At 42.6% G+C, this 16,988-nt stretch overlaps 1 protein-coding gene and 1 long non-coding RNA gene across 2 annotated transcripts in view; one reads left to right on the top strand and one right to left on the bottom strand.

Moving 5' to 3' along the window:
* The window catches only part of LOC135906779 (kelch domain-containing protein 3), a 141,846-nt gene that overhangs the window by 97,110 nt on the left and 27,748 nt on the right, over positions 1-16,988 (bottom strand). The window lies entirely within an intron of this gene.
* On the top strand, positions 1,132-16,599 carry LOC135906776 (uncharacterized). The gene is made up of 4 exons (XR_010565833.2): positions 1,132-1,282; positions 2,835-2,876; positions 5,445-5,649; positions 11,283-16,599. It is a non-coding gene; the product is annotated as an uncharacterized lncRNA (long non-coding RNA).

Below are 16,988 nucleotides of genomic sequence, written 5' to 3'. Positions count from 1 at the left end.
TGCAGTTTGAGAAGACAAACGTCCCTACTAGCAGTGACAAACAACCGATGATTGGACGCATCCTGCATTTCCATCGGCGTCCATTATAAGGGGGCAGTGCCCTGGCTGTGTGTTAGGAAACGGCATTGCATGCCTCCATGTTAAATATGGTCAAGGTGGCGGAGAACGTTAACAAAATTCAAGTCTGGGGTTTGACGTGCCAGATCCACGCTTTGATTATGAGCCGCACCGTAGTAAGAAACTCCATATTTATTTTCACCATCTGGGGTCCTTTAACCTGCACCGAACGCACAGTACACGGACGTTCTTGCATTTCACCTCCATCGAAATGCAGCCGCCCCGGCCGGCATTAGATCCCAAGCAGTCGGGTTATTAGCGCAACACCTCAGGCCACTATGCCACCACGGCGGGTGCGGCGGATAAAGGAGTGAACATCGTTTTTACAGAGTGCGTATCGCTTAGATGTTACCCGTTTGCACGCTACAGAACGAAACGAAAAGCTTGGCTGATATGTATGTCATCGTGCTCATATTTCACATGGAGGCCACATTCTTTTCTGTGACGTAGACGGGGTGCTGGCGAATGTGTTGGGAATCTGCTCGGCCACCAAGCAGAATCTGCGCTGCTATACGTTCTCGGTGACAAATCGCACAGCGCAGAAGCACACACACAAATGTTTAAAAGAATGGGACGACAGACCGCCTGCAGTTTGCTGTGACGTCGAAATAAGAAGCACAAACAGCGACGTTTCTGTACTTTTCTGGTCAATAGTTCAGTTCGCATGGTTGCGGCACGCATTACTTTTTTTTAAAATCCAAACGACGAAAACTGTGCGCGCACAAATTAGCACGGCGTTTGCGACGTTTGAATTTGGCGCCTTTTCCCGCGCACTCCATTAGCTCCGGCCGGTGCACCGCGTTACTGCGCTAAAGAAAGTAGTTCATCAAAGAAGTGAAGCAAAAAACTTTCATACACATGCAAAGCGCAAAAATTGTTCTGTAATAACATGACATCACAGAATTTGTTATCAAATAGTACAATTTATGATAATATAAGCGTGTATTTGTATGAGTGTACATGTATGATTGCGCGTTTGCGGTGTTGATGCTTGGAGCATTCCGGCGAGTTCGTGTACGCTGTTCGCTTGAAAGCTTCCTGCTTTTCTGCCTTCTTTGTGTGCTTCGCTGTGACATCTTTGGAATATTCCTGCGTGTTGCTCGCTTTTTATGGGCTTGTTGCCTCGAAGATCGCCATGATCGCCTCCGACTCGGCGACATTAACGGTGAGTGAGTGTTTCGAATTTCCCTTGTTCGTGCATTGCGATCGACGCGGTGAACGGAAGCGCGGGAATTATTTCAGCGCTTGTGCGTGTCTTCCGCGCGCCTCTTTTCTAGTTTTCATTCCTAGTACTATCCTTCCGTTGCCAGAATTGGTTGTACAGCACTAGATTCGTGGTATATAACGTGGAGCTTTGTCCTGGTTTAACTTTACTCTCCGCTTGTGGTGACGTAAGGCAGCTATGTGGTGCCAGCTAAAACAGGGCTGTTGTACGCCATGATGTCTGATACGGTGTTCGAGCACCGATTGAGTTAGCCTTATGAATGAGCGCATAACAATGCGACGTGAAACCATCCGATGTGTACTGTAATCGAAGATATTTCGTTTGCGCCACGCTAGTACAAGGCGTGTGAGTGAGCTGTAGCAACAAAGGGGGGGGGGGGGGGCGGTGGGATCAGCGAAAATGTATTCTGTTGCGCTGTTCCCTTCAGGATCGAGTGACACCGCGATGCTTCAACGCCACTATCTGTCACGCCGTGCGGCCGACGTTCGCGCGACCGGAAAACACAGAGGAGGCTGTCTCGCAATAATAAAAAAATTCAAGTGTGTACACGCGATTCTATGCGATACGTGACATACAATAGGGGTGATGCCACAGAGTGCTGCGAAATCACCGAGTTATACGCCTTGCCAACCGCGTGTGTTTTGTTTTCCACCTGTTAGCGCGCATTCAACTTTCTTTTTTTATCTTCTCCGTTCGGCGCCATCGAGTGCTTCGCCCAAACGGCTTCGCGTAGGTGCTCTGCATTCACGGAAAGGCAGATTTCATGGCACTCCAGGTTCTACTTTACTGGGATAGAACATTAAAGAAATGTAACAGCGTGAAATTTCAGCTTTTCGCACTTTAGTAACTGATTGATGTAACAAAGTTTTAAAATCAGTACAGGAACGAGATAAATGCCTGGCATATCTGCCTTGTCGTCCCACTGTGTTTCGAGGCGGCATGTATATGTTATCGGCAACATAAACATCAATAATTAGCATTGTTTCTTGTGACCATAGAAGTAGCTAGTTATGTCGAAAAGCCATTTTTGCTTTGAATCCGAGCACTACACAGTGAGCAGATTGAAAGGGGAGCGCATCGTTGTGAACTAAATGACGACGCTTTGCTACAAGCTTGGAATAATGTTTTTTGTCGAAAGAGCAGGTCCGTGAAATTCTTTCTTTGAGAATAAGCAAAACTTCAGTAGCATCAGGTAGACGGGGAGTAAAAGAATGTAACACTGGGGCTTTATATGAAGGAGCTGCCTTTAATATGTGGCCATAACAGTTAAGTAGATGCGTGGAAATAATTTTTAAAATAAGTAGAGGAATGTGAAATAAATTATTTGACAAGCTCACACTGCCATTGGCAAGAGCGGCCACACTTTCGTGTATTCGATGACTAGTCATTTGTATCCGTCCATTTATGTCAGCCTAATGGTCCATGCAGCTCTTTTGATTGTCGCTTTTGCTGCATCGTGGCTTCACGTTTTAATACTGACATCTTTTTTCAGATTCAAAGTGAGCTGGGAGACGCCCCAGCTGGCACGCTAAAGGTGAATTCTTTGGTCATCCATTCTGTAGCGTCACCATGATCAAATACAGTGATGCCGTGAAAATGTATTGCAGGAAGCAGGAAAAAAAACAACATTGCTGATGCAACTGCAAGGCATTTGCTCCAGTGATCAATTGGTGCAGAGTGCCTTCATTAGGAGACATGGTGCCTTTAAGCACTCAGCTGAAAGACTTAACAACTGCACCGGGACTGGGAGTGAATTCAGTGTCACTTGTGAACATATTAAACGCAGAATGTGTCTTTTTCAGTGTATATGCCTGATATGAAACTTAGTGTGGACATTAGTGGTCTACATGAGTGAACATCTTTATAGTTTTACCAGAACGAAGGTATAATGGCCTATGTCATACAGCAGTGCACTGCTAGATGTATCAAACCAGAACTGCAGCACCCTTCGAGAAAGTTGGCTGAAGAACGAGCAATGATCGGGGCTTTCTGCATTTCAAGGGCCAAATTCCAAAAAGATTGATGCCGAGCTGGATGGTGCGAAGTGCCGGTCACCACATGCTCTATCTTGGCATTATGTCTTGTTAAGATACAGAAATTGCATCACTGCTCATAAATTGGAAATTGGGAGGTTGAGGGGAAGTGGAAGGGCTCCCCTCTGGAGCAGCCAGTGCATGCCCTTTGCTATACTGATAATCCTACCTTAATGAGAACCAGTGATGCATGTTAACCTACTACGCAGCCAAGTGCATTCCTTGTTTTGTATTAAGGGGACACTAATGACACCCTAAATGAATTTTAAATAAAGCATCGTCTTAAATAACTACTTCTGTAAATTTCTTGGTAGTTGCTTGATTATTAGAGAAAATAAAGCTCAAAGTTTAATTTTCTGAGTATCGCCCCAAAATCTTCGTGCTGACACCTCATTGTAACATCATGGATTCCAAGTATTTTTTCATACTTTGGTTGTATTGGTTCTGTAAATGTTCCTGACGCTTTTTATTTGGGTTTTTGGAATATGATGTTCTTCATCTTTATTTGTAAAAAAAATTGCTACACCTGAACAGACATCATCTAAATCCATGACGTCACAGAAAGCGGGTGTGGTAACTTCAAGGCAGCACTGCCACCAATCTTTCCTCTTGCTGCTTTTACAGTTTACTCAGCCTCTTGTCACGGTATGAGTGAATCTCTTGAATTGTAGGAAGGTCATGTACAGATACATCTAAAATAATTTTTCTCTTTAGTGCTTTCATGCCGTAGTTGCTTAGGGGTGTTGGCACAGCTCCGCTAAGCACGAGGTCACAGGATCAAACAACCGCATTTTGATGGAGGGTAAATACAAAACTGCCCAGGTACCTTGCAGCCTAATTTAGTAAAAATTAGTCCAGAGTTCCCCACTATGGCGTGCCTAAACATCAGATTGTCATTTTGGCACTTAAAATGCCAGAATTTAATTAATTTAATTTTTCTTTAGTGCTCCTTTAAGCTGTAGAATTCATGATCTCTGCAAAAACTCATGCTCAAAGTATTCTCCATAAAGATTAAATAAACAGTAGATATAAGTGTCTATTTATATATTGACTTGTGGTGATACGTGATGACTATTAGAACGGTGGTGCAACAAGACAGACAGAATTGTAATACAATGTGTGACGGCACGATGATGCACATCGAGGAAATGACCGAGTCACCCTAGAAGTCCCTGACATGGACATCAACTGACTGTCCACAAACTTCTGAGTTCACTCCGTGATCTTGTGCAGCCTGTGCTTTGCGAGTTGATTAATTTAATTGAGGTGGTGGTTGGCACATACTGTCCTTGCAACTTATGTACATTTCATACAGTGGAGTGGAATCTCGCATATTACATCTGGAGCACAGCAAGTTAACATGATGTGTAGTGGTAATCTTAGTAATGATTGACAATCATGTCCCTCTTCGAGCTCCTAATGCTGCTTGCCAACACAAGCAGCAGCAGTTGCCCAAGATAGCGGGAAAGAGATTCATTGAAAAGTGGCATATGCCCAGGGTCGCATAACCAGTCACCCAAGCTGTTCTGACGGTTGATTTTGAACTCTTCCCTCAACATAGCAGCCCAATCTCCCCATTAGACCATGGGCTACCTATTGACACAAATGGATGGGAAAATAGAGACCTGAAAATATGAAGTATCCTAAGAATGGTAATCACAATAAATAGTACTAGATGTGCATTAGCTCAAGCTCTTGGGCCAGTTGGTGCATGATGAACTTGAAAAAGGGGGGTACCAGCAAAACAAAGGACGCGCACACACGGAAGAGGCGTTAGACAGGGAGTCCGTGTCTAATGCCGTTTCCTTGTGTGCGTGTCATTTGTGTTTCGCTGGTACTCCCCTTTTTCAAGTACTAGATGTTTGGATACTTTGGTTTATTATTATTGTTTGTGCTGGATTGTTTTTCTGAAACGTGGCATCCAGACAGCATAAGAAGCTTGTAAGTAGTCAAGTTTAGCATTCTAGATTTGCAACAGGTACTTTTGTAATTTATTTGCAGTATGGCTGTTGTGTGAATGTGCTTGAAAGGCTTAAAACTGTTTTGCTAACATTTACTTAAACGTGCAGGTTCACATAGGTTGAAGGAGTGCACATTGAGAAGGTTATCCTGGCACAGCTTACCATGGCCTGCCATGGTGGACCAGGAAAGTTTGCAAGGGCCTTGCTTCACCATGTGTTCACAGAGGAGGAGCTCATGGGCCATTTGGCCTTTGGAAATAACACCAAGGATCAAAAAAGGCTCTTGACCCCACCAGGGTCAGTGCTGTTATAGGCAAGTACCATATATCCTTTCTGGTTGCATTTTTACATTCACATTTTTTTCTAAAATTATGAACTTGCCATTGGCATAACAAACGACTTTCAAGTAGCCCATGTGTGCTGTTGTGTGCTACGATAGCCTACTATTTGGAATGACTGTTCATATGATCATAAGTGCGTAATGCCGCCATACACAAATGCTTCTAAAATTTGAAAGCTGCCTTCACAGCTGAAAGTTTTTAGTGGCTCCACCACATAACATGAGCTGCATTGGCGCATTAGCAGTGCTACATGGCTGTCATTGCAAGGAATAGTTGTCTGTGAAGCACGCTCCAAATCTATTGGCATGGAGGACATGTTTAATTAGCCTGAAAGTGTTATTCTAATACACGAATTGCGGAGAAGCTATGCTCAAGTGTGGTTACTGCTCAGCTCGAGCAGGAGCACGTTCACCAAATTGCAGAAATCAAAACAGCTCTCCAGGTTCTGAGATGTGAAACAGTAGATTCACCAATTTTAACAGACCACATCGAATTAAGGTTGCTCCTATATTGAAGGAGGTCCATGTGATGCCAGACAGCAGCCTTTTAGCAGAGGGAACCTGAGTGGTGTGGCAATTTTCTTTTGGTTGTTTCAATCAAAGAAACAACATGGACAGAGTTGCAAGCATTGCTGTCAACAGTACTACGTTTAGTGGGCGCTTACTCATTCTAAGCACTTAACCTATGACTCGTATTTATTAACGCACACTTTATCACTTTGTATTCTAAGATATGAAAAAAATATTTATGTGGCTTTTCCCCATATACTTCAATAAATTGAAAATAGGCTCTTGGGGCCCAATGTATAAAGCTTCTTACAGTCCATCGGACATGTCCACTACTCCCATTCTGAAATTGTTAGAATTGATTCCTGCTTCCTTACTTCACCTACCTGTTAACAGGGTTATTATGAACCATTGCCAAGTAGATTATGGGCTCAAAATAATCAAAAAGATGAATGGGCTTTTCTGTCGCTCTTGTTTAGCCCGTTGAGGGTCACATTTTGGGGAGAAATATGCCTCTTTAATTTAGGAGTTAATATTTTTTGTGGTTTGCAAATGCTCAAAACTTTCGAATTGAATAGTGTACTATTCAATTTAGTCTTTGAATGGTCACTATTTGTAAATGTGAGTATTCTGATATTTCGAAACACCAATAAAACATGAAATTTGAGCCAAAGTACGGTAAATTTTCACGTCCAATAACATAGTATAGACATAAAACGTAAGAACTTGTAAGAATAGCAGACCAGGCTACATTACTTAAGTAGCTGTACTTTAGAGGCTGTACAGCAATCATTTATGCTTACTGAAGAGTCCTGTGCATGTGAAGAAACCTTTTGCTGCTCCATTTGTGCTTTTAATAAACAGCTCTTCATAACATAACAATGACAGAAACTTGCAAACATTAATAATACTAAGTTGTGAGCCTCATCTTACATTAATTGTGATATCAGCTGTTCATTATACAGAAGCTATCCATTATTTGATTTGCTTCTAGCATTATTCAGTTCAGCCTCAAAAATCACTTTTCGTGCACCCTTAATATTTTTATTGCAGATTTAAGTTCTTCAGAGTGACGTTCCGAGAAAATGAAGTGGTAAATAATATTTTTAAATAACGATGAAGTGGCAATACCATTTCAGTATTTGCAGTTTTAGATGTTTTATTTCTTTATGCAGGATAAAGCAGCATAATTTTTTTGTGTAATGAAACTTACAAAAACTTGTGGCAACACTCCCAAATTACTGCAATGACAGACACCAAGGAGCTAAGTGAAAATCAGTTTTGGAGAAACCCATGGAGCGACAGCACTTTAAGAATATTTTCTAGAAGCCTCGGAAGGTTGCAGCACCTCCAGTGGGATGCTAGGCAACACTTGGTTCTGAAAAGGCAAATTTTTTCAGAACGTTCCGTCACAGCCACAGATGTACGGCAGTGAACCCTAAAAGGGTTAAAGAAGTCAGTCCTATGGCATATGGCTCTTAAAAGACAGCATTTCTTCGTATCTGTCACATTCTGCATGTTTCATGCTAAGCAGCTTGGTGCACAACTACATGTAATCCTCATTATAACAGTAATTCAGTCGTTGAGGCAGAAAACATACTTTGCTGTAAGCAGTGTCTTCTTTAAGGGGGGACACGGGTCTTTAGACCCAAAATATCGTAAAAAAACGAATTTTGGAAAATAGCATTTCTCTAATCTACATCTACTATTCTCCCTATCTGCCAAGTTTCAAATCTCGTAAGGTCATATTTCAGCCGTACGAACAATTTAAAAACAGATGGGGCACCTGATTTTTCGCGTGTGTCGACGCGAAAACGACACACATGCAATGACGCCGCGCTCGCGTACTAGTGCCTTGAGGGCGGCCATCTTGGTCTCGTTTGAAAGAACGCGGTTTCAGCTTCAAATATCGCGCGCTGCCGCTTCGTTAGGCTTGCTGGTTCAATACAAAAACCGGCGGCAAAAATAGATGAAACGCGCGTTCTCATTCGCTGTCGCATGCACGTGACGAGATAACGCCACGTGATTGGCTGGGCGCACTCCCGAGCTGTCTGCTAGCCGCAGCAGAGGCGCACGCGAGACGCCATGTTCGATGCGATCGTTGTGTGAGTACGCGCGACGATGCCTCCTCCGCTCCGAAAGTTTGACTCTAAGCACAAGTATGGAAAGAAAAGGAAGAAGTCCATGCTCAACAACTTCAAAAAAATTGGAGGACGCTTAAGCTTCGCCTTCAAGAGTGGGACGCGACAGCGTTCCCGTCGACCCGCCAAGGGGTATAAGACAATGCGCTACGGCACAGCGATCACTTACGATGCGCCCCGCATCGGACTTAGCGCCCACCTATCACGCGGTGAGCGTCGAGCAACGCAGCGTTCGCCGCGGCAACGAAACGTGCGCCTGAGCGAAAGAAACGAACCAAAGAACTCGGTGTCTCGGAGGGGCCAAACGTCGTCTCAGCCAAACGTCGTGATCGGCACGGGCAGAGAGATAGATAGTAATCTAAAGCGGGAGCACGGCGAAGCGTCGTCAGGGGAGAGGGAGTCCCGCGACGCGCCTGGCAGCGGTCCCAATGCGCGCGCGGCGCGCCTCCTGTCGGGGCAGCGCCGTACATTGAGAGGAGGGGGTCTTCTGTGTTTGCCGCAAGATGGCTCTGCGTGTGCGGAAAGCGCAGAAGAAATGCAGCGGAAACGCACTTCGCAACTCGTGTAATTGTGACTTCTGTACGTTACATGTTCATAATTACCGATATACACCGCAGTATAACTTTCCACGGCTCGTTTCGAAGGCAACACCGCATTCACTAGAGGCGCGTTTGCACCGCTTGGAAGCATCGAACTCGTGGCTGAGTGGTAGCGTCTCCGTCTCACACTCCGGAGACCTGGGTTCGATTCCCACCGGGCCAATCTTGGAAATTGCTTTTTATTTATGAAGCGCCTGCCGTGATTTATCGCTCACGGTCAACGACGCCGACGCCGACGACACCGGCTTTTCTGCGACACGAGCTCCTTAACGCTATCGCGTTAAAACGCCCCACCGCGTCGCAAGTGGTTGAGGACGAGCCACCAACGGCGTCAAGCGACGGAACTGATGGAGCCGACCGAGTGCTAGGCCTAGGTGGTGCGACAACGAGTAGGTGCGACGAAAACGCCAGCCGCGTCCGTCGTGACACCGTTATGCTGACGCCTTCAGATTTGGAGGTAATCGACATGAGATCCGACGAGAAACTACAAGAGCTCGCGTCAACCGCAGCAGTGAGCCGTAAGTCAAAGATCTTGTCCGCTGGCGATGTCGCGGCCGGCCCGCTTGACGACACAGTTTTCACCGTGGTGTGCCTGGAATCGGTGAACGCACTGCTGGAGCATATGAATTGTAATACATGCGGCGGTAGCGCGAAAATCAGCCGGAAGGAGCGCGAATATGGCCTTGCAGTAAGTCTGGTGCTCATATGCTCGAAATGCGGCGACAAAGCGTCAGCGTGGAGCTCGCCGCGTGTGAATGGGACTCAGAAAGTGAATCCGTTACCGTCAATATTCTGGCTGCGCGCGCAAGGCAAAGCAACGGCAATCGGCAAACTGCGTTCAATGATATTTTCGCAACAATGAATATATCGCACCGCGGGCTCCATACGAAAACGTGGCAGGGGTACGTCAAAACGAAGTTGACGCCCGCCGCGACCCGCGCAGCTGAGACGCTTACAACAGAATGCGCGAAGTCGGTCCGGCAGCTTTACAGCCAATTAAACTTCGGCAACCCGGGCAACGTCGCTGTATCGTACGACGGGTCTTGGATGACTCGCGGGCACAGTTCGCACATCGGTGTCGGCGCTGGTGAAAAGTGTATGCAGCGCATGGAGGAAAAAGACCGGCGCCGATCAGCCGCATCTGAACACAAGCGTGCATCGGCAGAAAATGTGCAGTGCTTGTTCAAAAAGCGCCACAGAGGCACAAATGCCCAAACTGACTATGCCCCAGGAGCCTACTAATGTTTTGGGAATGTGTATGTGCACACATTTGTGAATCTTCACAATTAAATGTGACATTTATTTGTTTTCTTGATTTTCTCGAAATGCTAATTTTACCCACCCAGCAAGACATTTACTGTGATATATCAGTAGCTATCATAGATATAGTACTAATTTTTTTTGTAGCATGAAGCTAGATGTTTGGAGCACCAAACATAGGAAACAGTTTTTCAATTTTCTTTGTTTAAAGTTTTTAAAATTTGTCTTTTGTCTGACTAATGCATGGCCATATTCAGAGCAATGGAGTTCAGTGCACTATAAAGTAGGAAATATTGATCCAACCATAAAAGTTCTTCCTATGTTGTGAAGCTTGTGCTTTCTTCTATTGGACCATATGTCATTTGTCTATTTTTGTGCAGCGGTTATTTGTCTATTCTAGTAAGAAAAAAGACCGTAAAATCCATTGTTTTCTTAATTAAGTAATGAAATAATGAACCTACAGAAAAAATAATTGCATTTTTAGAATCAGGAGAAGAAACTAAATAAGCACGCCAATTTTTATCAAGTTTGGGTTATAAATAAATAATGATAACTTTTAATCACCATGTCCCCCCTTAATGTAGAAAGTCCCAAGTCATTGTAAGGCGAGAAGTACATTCCGATTGCATGTGAACTCAGGAAACCTAACTTCAAATGAAGCTACACTCAATTGTAGTGACATGACAGTATTGTATTTGGAGCATGGAAAAGCACAGTTAAATGCTGCACATTTTAATTATGAAAGTTACAAGAAATAATTTAATTGTCAGTTCAGGTTTATTTATGAACAAATGAATTTTTTTCACCATTTTGTTTCTCAGCAAGCAAAGTTCACATCTTCGACATTGAGGATATTCGTAAAGTTATTTTGCTACAGTGTTTTGTTCCTCTTTGCCCTTTCCTGCATTTGACACTTAGTGGAGTCCCGTGCCACACAGAATCAATTTAAATGGTCATGCTGCAAAGCTGTACCCGTGGAAAGTTGGAATTAAGCAACACAAATACATAAATCAATTTCGTTATAACAAGGGCATATTGCATGCCATTCTTTTGCATGTAGAAGTTGCTTTTTAAAACTTGTTCTGGCTTGTTGTTGCAGGCTTCACGTGTCACAAGTTTCCTGGTACCAACATGCCCTATGTAAAGAACTCTGGCCTCGCTTCTCGCATGGGACCAATAGCCTCTCAAGAGCCCAAGTTGGACAGCTCAAACCAAAACACAAGTGTTGTGCTTTTGTAACTCTCAACATTTTTATGTTTTATGTTAGTCTCCTGAAGGGCTCAATTTGGATTTCTCAAATGAGCATACAAATGTTGTGCCTTTCTATGCCTTGACATTTTTATGTTAATTTTATTTATGCTAATTATGCAAGTCTCCTGAGAAGCCCACATTGGATTGCTTAATCCAGAATACAAGTGCTGTGCTTTGTTATAGTTCACTACATTTTTATGTTAGTTTTTGATATGGTTCCAGTAAGGATAGTGTTTCCTTATTAATATATTTTTTAAGTATCTTAAGTCATTTCATGCCAAACCACCCAATTTTGTCAAGAACTGTTCCACTATGGCAAAGCATTTCAAGTTTGCTTGATTTTGAGTAGGTACAATGAGAAAATTTTTGAGAAAATTTGCTTTCATACATACACTTGAGTCATTCCAGGGCAACCAACCAGCGTTTTTTTGACCATCACAGATATAGTTGAAACTCCGAACTCTTGCTCCCCATTTATTTTCCTTCGCAAAAATTTTTTTCAATTTTGGCAAAAATTTATTGTTCTTGCCCAGCTAAGCTAGAAGGCACTGATACACGTTTCTTTTGAAAGGGAAATTGTATGATCCAGATATTCAGATGTTCATGTCAAGAGACAAGTGGTGTGACTGCCAAAATTTGCAAAGTTTGAATTTTCTTCTAATGTAGGGAAATACAGAAGGCACAAAATAAATATAAAATCAGACTGTTTGACTTGGGATAGCTGCAAAATATTTCAAGCCTTGTAGGTTCAGTTGATCAGCTAAAAAAACTGAAAGTTCCAATTTTTTGCAAGAAGCTTCATGTTGAAGGTAAAAAATTAGCTTTGGAGGTTGGCACAAAAGTATGTCGCCCATCGTTACACAGCCCTACATGTCTGCTATGCATGTGACAAGTAACAAAAAGGTATTCTTTAAGTGCAATAAATTATTTTCTCTAATGTTCATTTGTGGATCACACATACAGCATAAATATAGCATAAATATATGAAGCCATGTCAGCTAGCAAGGAAAGATTGTTAATATAATTAGCCACAAAAACTACTCAACAAACTGACTGCCTTTTTTATCATTGCGAAGGCAGGTGACGTCAAGCGCTGCAGCTGCAGTCTCAACTTGTATTTTTTTAACATGAATGCAAAAAGTGGTCGCCAGTGGTGTCTGACCACATCAGACTGAACAAGGCAAATATGACTTTTATAGGTGAACACGTTCTGGCTCTGAAACAGTGGTAGCAAACAACACCACAAGAATTTGTTCACACTTATGTAGGTTTTCAGTCTTAATTATGAAGGTGTTTTCTACTTGCATCATCATTGGGCTCCAGGGAGCAGGGCACGAAGTGTCCTGCTCCCTCTGTGTTGCATTGCAGTGCGACATGCCCTTTAAAATGCTTTGTATGAACAATATCAGCGCTCTTCCTGAATTTACTGTCTACATAATAGCCGATATTTCTTTTTGTAAACTGCATGAAAGATATCTTTTAACACTGCAGGATTCCCTCACATAATAATACGTACGAGGTCTGTTAGAAAAGTATTTGACTTTTTTTTGCAGACACCTGATGAATATGAAACAAGCGCGTTTTCATCAGCCACCCTTGAACCTTTTCGCGCATGCACGAATTTTTTCCCGCCTGCCAATAGCGTGAATTGCTGGGACGCAGCATTTGAATGAGGTAGTACACAGTGCTCTCGTCGTTTTTTTATTGCAAGGAAAATGGCGGAGCGACTGGAGCAGTGCTACTGCATCAAATTTTGCCAGAAACTGGGCGACAGCCACGTGGAAACCATTCGGAAGATTCAGACTGCTTTCGGTGACTACGCTATGAGCAGCACACAGATTAAGGAGTGGTACAACCAGTTTAAAGACGACCACGCATCGGTGGAGAGCGAGCCACGCTCCAGTCGGCCATCAATATGCCGAAATGACCAGGTCATTGCCTAAGTGAACCCTGTGGTGATGCGGGACCGTCGTGTGACTATCCAAGAAATTGTGGAAGAGGTGGGCATCAGCACATTTTATCCACATTCCATTATCACCGAAGATTTGGCCATGAAGAGATTTGCCCCGAAATTCGTTCCCAAGCTGCTCATGGTGGAGCAAAAGCAACTTCGTGTTGAAGTCTCACAGACACGCTGGATTCCACAAACAGTGACCCCAACTTCACGAACACCATAATCACTGGTGACAAGTCTTGGATGTATGTTTATGACCGGGAAACCAAATCCCAGTCATTACAGTGGAAGCATTCCACGTCACCAACCAAAGACCGCTAAGTGCGCATCAACGTTAAAGTGTTGCTGACTGCTTTCTTTGACTCCCGCAGTGTGGTACACCACGGGTACGCACCACAGGGTCAAACAATCACTAAAGACTACTACAGGGATGTCCTCCATGGCCTATGTGATGCTGTGTGGCGCAAGATACCAAAGTTGTCAACAGGAAATTGGCGCATCCATCACGACAATGCTTTTCTCGCACTTGATTCAGACTTTTTTGGCGAAAAACCAGACTCCTGTAGTCCGGCAGGCTCCCTACTCTCCTGATATGGCCACCTGCGGCTTCTGGCTATTTCCCAAAATCAAGAGGCCATTGAAAGAAGCACAATTTCAGACAAGAGAAGACATTATGGCTGCAACGACAGCTGAGCTAAACTCCATTCGGAAAGAGGCCTTCTCGGAATGCTTCTAACAATAGCAGCACCGCTGGGAGAAGTGGCTGGAGTCCCAAGGAGACTACTTTGAGAGTGATTAGGTTTCCAACGCTCCAGTTATCCCAGTTTTTTTTTTTCTTCAGCCAAAGGTCGGATACTTTTCTAACAGACCTCGTATTGATATTTTATGTGCAATGGCTGTATGGTTTACCTGGCCCACACCAAACACAAGCCTCGTTGCGTTAGAGCATGTGTCCCTTGGCAATAAAATGCAGACACTAACACCGCTTCTCTGTCATCTGTGTGGAGACGAAGCCAGCTTTGTGGTCTGCATTCCCAGCCGGCAAGCAGTGCGCACATCCGAGAAAAGTCGGTGCTGACAAAATTTCAAAAAAGAATTTCTCGCATTTAAAAATAATGCCTTTTTTAACTTCACACATGCATAGCAGACATGTAGAGCTATCCAATAATGTATCACATACTTTTTGGCCAACCATGAAAGCTGTTTTTTCCTTCAACATGAAGCTTCTTGCAAAAGATTAAAATTTGTTTTTTTTACAGGCGATTAGCTGAACCTTCAAAGCTTCACATTTTTTTGCTATACTATGTCACCTGGGCTACCATTCTGTATTTAATTTCTGTCCTGTGAATTTTCGTTACAAAAAAAAAACAACTAACGGATTGCAATTTGACTCATTTTTGCCGGTGCCGAAAGCAATTGAAGTATTCAAATATTTAAAAAATTGGCTATTTTGGCAGTTGCATCACTTCACCGTATTTCCACGCACACCATTTGAAGGCCTCGATCAATACAATGCGCATTTGAAGAAGAATGTTGATTGGTGTCCTCTAGCTCAGCTGAGCAGGAAAACTAAACTGTCACCAAAGTGCTACAAAATATCTGGCAAAAATAAATAAAAGTGGGTAACGAGTTTTGAACTCTAGTAAACATATAGTAATGTTTCAGCTATATGTGTGCTGTCAAAAAAACGCTGGTCGATTCGGCATGGAATCGCACACCTGCAAGTGCATCTGTGCCATTGTCAGAGTTCAATAAAAACTGCATTTGACATAACTTTGTAAAAATAACTTATTGCTTTCTAAAATACATGAGTAAAAATTAATAGGTATAAGTCGGCTTAAATTTAAAATGCAACGAAAGATCTCTGGTAATGGCAATGATGTGCCTTTCATGTTTGCATGAAACCATATCTTTTTCTGAATTCTTTCGTTATTTTTTTCTGGCAGTGAATAAAATTGTAATGGAACTCTCACAAGGAGTAACTTTGATTCCAGCACATCACTTATAGCTGTTTTTTTTTTCCATATAAAAATCTGAAGTATTTAATATGAATAAGTCGCTTCATATGGAATGACCTGCGCAGGAACGTTATCATGGCGGAAAACACAACTGGATCATGCAACAGCAATACAGCATAATAAATTGCTCCCATAAGCATCACGTATTGTGATTGCCATGTTTCAGAAGTATGTAACGTTTATCGAAATTGGCACATACCATTCAAGCAGCAAATAAGGATTGTACAGTGATCCTTTTTCAGTTTTACAGATCTTTAAGTTGTCTGTGCCAGGTAGCATAATTTTTGTTCTTGAGCTGGATTATTCAGAGGTGGACATTACTAGCACAAGAAATGGAAACATTAAACTGATTCTCATAAATTTATTAATTCACTTATAACATCACGGCACATATTTCAGTTTGCAAATTGTAGCCAGTGATTTTGAAAGACATATTCACTTGAAATTAATTTCCAGGATAACACCAGTTGCGAAATTTTTCCATAAATGTGAGAAATACATGGGCATTCCGGTTACTTTTGTGCTTCAATGCATAACAGTGCGTTCTGTTAAAAAAAAAGTAAGTGCTACAGCAGTGCATTTCTACAGCCAGTTTGATGGCATGTGTCTTGTTACTGGTGTCATTCTGGAAGTTCGTTCTAAGTGCATACACCTTGTAAAATTACCGTCTACAATTTGAAAAGCTTTATTAGGAACTGAGTTTTTCTTAATCAGCTGACTATGGTGTCTTGATTTCTCATGCAAATAATGTTTGGCACTCTGTATCTAGAATTATGTTAGCTGCAACAGTCCGTGTTTAATAAATTCCATGAAACTTAAAGATAACCACCCTGCATATCAGGTCTCAGTTGAGTGCTGTGGGCTCAAGCAAATCGTGCCATGGTAATAGTACCACTGGCTCCCAAATAGAGAAAGCAAGTGCCTTTTTTGAGTGCTCTTATTAACAGTCATGTCAGTCTGCTTCTACATTTAATTTAGGTATTTATTTTTAAAAATTTATTTCTTTTGAGAAATGCGTTTTACTTGAGGGCCACACAGACTACATCTTCAGTATTCTGTTTTGTTATGGTGTCAAGCTGCAGGAAGTTTGTACTGTGCAATAGTTTTTAAGAAGTTTCTGATGTGCTCAAACTACAAATGGTTGTACATTTACACAGATGTTTGTTTACAAATAAACAGTTCACCTAGAAAAATGGTTTTTGTCTGCATCAGTTCAGCACTCTTAATATTGTGGAGGTCCATCCACTCTGACAATTGAAAAAAGTGGCATAACAGTACTGCTAGCAGTTTTACAATATGGTTTATTACAGGCGATCTGGGAGCATGCTTTTGAGCCCAGGGTGGCAGAGGCCTGCGATACAAAACCCCTGTATTTAAATTTTATCCCTGCCCTCTCACAGCAAACATACCAACGTGACATCAAAGGTAATTATATGCAACATAGCTCAGCAGTATTTTAAGGAAAGTGCAGGTTTAAACTGCTAAATACCCAGTGGGGCATAAAGGGCTTTCAACATAATTTGTGTTGATGTTCAACAGATCTGCAACAATTCTTCCATGGGCTTTCAATATTGATGAACAA

Source organism: Dermacentor albipictus, chromosome 7, assembly GCF_038994185.2.
Source record: "Dermacentor albipictus isolate Rhodes 1998 colony chromosome 7, USDA_Dalb.pri_finalv2, whole genome shotgun sequence".
Lineage (NCBI taxonomy): Eukaryota > Metazoa > Arthropoda > Arachnida > Ixodida > Ixodidae > Dermacentor > Dermacentor albipictus.
This window is presented reverse-complemented; position numbering and strand designations above follow the sequence as displayed.